Source organism: Chanodichthys erythropterus, chromosome 14 (assembly GCF_024489055.1).
Source record: "Chanodichthys erythropterus isolate Z2021 chromosome 14, ASM2448905v1, whole genome shotgun sequence".
NCBI lineage: Eukaryota > Metazoa > Chordata > Actinopteri > Cypriniformes > Xenocyprididae > Chanodichthys > Chanodichthys erythropterus.
The window spans coordinates 23,807,643-23,812,264 of NC_090234.1; the positions used below are offsets into that span (position 1 = coordinate 23,807,643).

The 4,622-nt window shown below is 37.6% G+C and overlaps 1 long non-coding RNA gene across 1 annotated transcript; it reads left to right on the forward strand.

Moving 5' to 3' along the window:
- Nucleotides 1-578: 578 nt before the first annotated feature.
- LOC137035362 (uncharacterized) lies at nt 579-3,235 on the forward strand. Its single transcript, XR_010897059.1, has 3 exons — nt 579-714; nt 801-884; nt 3,052-3,235. It is a non-coding gene; the product is annotated as an uncharacterized lncRNA (long non-coding RNA).
- The last annotated feature ends 1,387 nt before the right edge of the window (nt 3,236-4,622 follow it).

Genomic DNA, 4,622 nt, shown 5'->3' on the forward strand with positions numbered 1-4,622 from the left:
AAGAAAAAGAAAAATCTGTTTCTCAAAAGTGGCATTTGCCCATGAAAAAGCTTGATGTGGAATGGATGGTTTCTTGCCAGAGTGTTGCTATGTGGTTGAAATACAAACAAAGATATTGTTTTTTGTTTCTATGATGTTGTGTCCCCCGATATGGTTGGGAGCCTTTTTTTCCATTTAACATAGTTAATTTGCATCCATAGTTATTTTAATGTTAAATATTAATATTTATTATTTTTACCAGCCAATTAGGCATAATCGATTGCTTAGAAAAATGACACAATTCTCAAAAAGCCACATGAATTGAGACATCACAAAAATCTAAGATGTTTAAACACCCAAGTTTAAGTTTAAAGGCTTTGTTTATATCCTTAACCCTAAGTATGAGCAATAATCACAGTGATGCTCAAAGTACTACTAATAACAGAAACATTTTATGGGAGCAACTTGCATGCATCACTATGTTACTAGAGCACGAGGACTTTGGTGTGAAGGAGTTGTTGGACCGCTGTTGCATGGCCAGTGTGCTGGTGGTATTTTTAAAGATTCATCAGTGACCACAACTACTTTTCACAGCCAGCCTGAGCCAGACACATCAGAACGTTGTATTGTGTACAGTATGTCTGGCCACATCTAGGGTGTTGAGAGCATGATGGGAGAACATGAAGATCATACATTCGAAATTTTGCTTGTAAACATGTGAAAGAGTACGAATAAGTGAGTGTGAGAGAAGAGCAGTACTGAGTATGTGAGTTTGAGAGAGCATGTGTGTGTTTCTGACCATATAAATCATTTCAGCGCAGCTGCAGCCCGCTCCCCGATCTATCTGAAGATAAGCCTTCTCAAATCTCCCTCCGACATCATCTGGCTCTTCACGGAGTTCTCAGGTTTGTCTGGAAGCATGTGCGTGTGGATTGCTGCAACTGTAGATGGCATTAAATATAAATATACACAATTAAACTAATTTTTATCAGCTGATAAATTGTAAATTGTTATTACATGACAAAAGTACATACATGTGTGTGTGTGTGTATGTATATATATATATATATATATATATATATATATATATATATATATATATATATATACACACACACACACACACACACACACGTGCACAAACATAAATATATGTGTATATTTTATTCAGCAGATACTAAATTAAGTAGTCTGAAAAATATGTTTTCCAATTATCACCTTCAAAGTCCTGTTTTATCACCTCCAATTTGTCCTGCTTCACAGGACGGTTTATTTAGCAAAAGTACAGAGGAGATTTTAAACTGAAATGGCTTTATCCACATGTAAAGGGCATGTGGGTGGACAGGGTGATTTTAGCAGGGGGGATTGAGAGAGTTCAGGGAGTAAGAAGAGAAGAAAACAGCAGATGGACTTTGGATCAGTCTCACAGTGACTTGGCAGTCAGATTTCATACTTTGCACGTATGAAGTGATTCTCTCTTTCAGGCTTACAGACTCGCACACACTTACAGTAAAAGTAAAAAGAGACAGAACTTGGAATAGCCTTAATTTCACATAAAAGTTTAAGGCAAATGATTTTCTTTTTCAAGACTAAATGTTCTGACAGCATTTTTAGCATAATGTAATGTAGTTCCTTTACTGTAACTCTGATATTTGCTAAAATATTTATTTATTATTAAATCCTCTATACTTACAGATATTCTCAGAAAAACTGTAAAACTGGCAACAAAGTCTAATTAATTAATAAAACAGTAACATATCAACATAAGAGCTGATAATCGAAAAGTGTGAAAAACAAATACAACCTTGCGTGTGCAAACATTATAGGTACAGTATAACTGGTGGAAACATCAGTAATCATATTCAGGAGCTTGTCATAATAAAATGCTGTGCAGTGATTTGTCAGCAGCTCCATGGGCCAGGCTGGGCAACAGAGTGTGTTTTTTGGAGCCTGGCCTTTTGCACGGGCAATATAACACAATAAGGCTACATTAGCTGTTTCTTTTCCCAGTAGAGAGATGCTTAATGAGCTGGACACATCTCCAAACCCAGCGCCAAACACTCGCATCTCACACCTCAGGCGACAAGAGTGTGAGTGTTTTTGTGGTCAGGCGCATTATGGCTTTAAACCAGAGTGAAATACATATTAGTGCCAACATGTGTACAGTCTTTGGGGAATGTTCAAGAAGAAAGAATTTTATATTACATTTTTTTTTTTTTTTTAATTTGTGTATTATCAATTGTTTGTGTATCCAACTGAAATCTGATCTAAATAATTGACTGTTCACACTGTGTATTGCAACTGTTCAGATCCAATTTGTGTGTCCCATTGCACTCTTTTATGCTGGCATGTGTCTGTTGGTCTCAATTCAAAATAATAAAGTGCTTCCATCCACATCCATCCATCATAAACGTGTACTCCACACGGGGGGGGGGGTAAACTGATGTCGCATCAGTTAAGCTTTTTCCATAAGTTGAATAGGGAAGGCAGAGGACGTAGCTTAAGCTTTTTGAACTGCAAGAGTTTTACACTTACTTCGTATGTTGAATATGGAAGACGGAAGAAAGTGTAAAACTCTTGCAGTTCAAAAAGCTTATGCTACATCCTACACCTTGTTAAATATGGATATTTTTTACACAAATGCATTGCTTTGCTTGTTCACCAGAAAAAAAGAAAGTCATATACACCTAGGATGGCTTGAAGGGTGAGGAAAGCTTGGGCTGATTTTCATTTGAAAGTGAACTAATCCTTTAACACTTGTTAAATATGATCAGATTCCAATCAGATATGCACAAAAATCAGGACAGACAGTTTGAACAAGGACTTTTGTCTGCTGTCTCTTTGACTCATTAGACTTCCTCAAACAGTATCATTAACACCTCTATTTGATGACAACTGCCCAGCCGCTCATGTTCCTTCTACTGTGTGTTCATCTCAACATGCTTATGTTCAGGTCCGTTTGCTCATATTGCATATGTCCAGGAATGCCACTGATCAGCACAAAGTCTCAAGACTTAGCACTGTACATTTTTAAACACCGCGATCAGAGTTATACTTTGTCTGTTCCCACAGATGCCGGGAGATAATTCGGCCGGTCATGTGATGGGCGTGAGATGCCAGGGAGGTCTGAGCAGCCGAGAACAGAACCAGCGGCCTTCAGCTCAGTCTGGAATAGTAGTGTTAACAATCAACATGAGAGCAGTGACGTAACCAAGAAAAGCATTGACGTCACTTTACTGTACAACTGCAGGAATAACACAGCTGACCAAATTCACAAGGATCTCAAATTCAGATTGCAATTAAAGAAATATAATATTTCTGCACTCAAATTGTATTTGTTTGCTCGGGACCCGGTGTCACACAGTCTCTCGTGTCGGCCATTATCACAGATCTCTTTTTACTGTACAAACTGTATATTCCTAACCCCAGCAAACATTGGTCCGGTGGCAACGTCGTGGTCATGGTAGGACGGCATAAATCGGTAAAAATATGTAATACAGAGCATTTCCTAAAAATACATTCAGATACGTTTTTACATGTCTACAAATTTCTGGGCTTGCATGTATAATTGTTTTATTTTGACTTTTAGCTACATGTAGTTCAATATATAATACTTACTTAATTATTTACCTAATTAATTAATTAATTAATTAATGAGAGAAATGTAAAAGACATAATTTTCATCAATTTCATTTTGGAATTATTTTTCAACCATAACGGGACGTGTCGGAGGGACATCGTTTAAACGGTCATTAAACGTCCAAATGTTTGCTGGGAGCCTTACCCCTAAACCTAACCATCACAGAAAACTTTCTGCATTTTTACATTTTCAAAAAACATAATTTAGTATGATTTATAAGCTGCTTTCCTCACAGGGACAAATAATGTCCCCACAAGGACAAGGATTTGGGATACTGCCAAATTTGTGGGAACATTTTGATCCCATAACGTAGGGTTTACAGGACGACACACACGCATCCTAGGCGCCAGTTACTCTTGATGGTAAATTCTCCAACTGTTGGGGGTTGTAATGGGCTTTCCAGGCTAAATTAAATAACATGTCTTCAAAAATAAGGTGCAGAACACACACACACACACACACAATATATATATATATATATATATATATATATATATATTTTTTTTTTTTTTTTTTTTTTTAAAGTACTTGGGGTTCCAAAATTGCACTTTTAATATGCCATTCATTATGCCATAATTTGGACAGCAGGATGTAGCGACAGAGACAGATAGAATTTAGTGGGTCAGGATACACACACAAACCCCAAACATCCACTGACTGACCTCATTAACTCAGAACAGACACTAACAGAGCTACCGGTCATTGCTCTCGTTAACACTGCCCTGGGGTATGGACAAGGAAAAGAGTGGCAGCTGTCCATAGGGAGCTAAAGCATTTTTAGAGCACAGACTCATCTTCCCTGAATTAGCTTCCGTGACCCTGCAGACCCTCTGCTGTAGGGAGGTGACCTCCACCTGTCCGGCATAGATAACAATGATGCTGAATGCCTGCTCAATAGAAACTAGCAAATCAGAAAAGACACTAGTTCAAAACTTGTAGTATATGGCTGTAATACTTAGGCTGAAGCATTATGTGTTCATTGAGATGAAAACAGGCCAAGTGC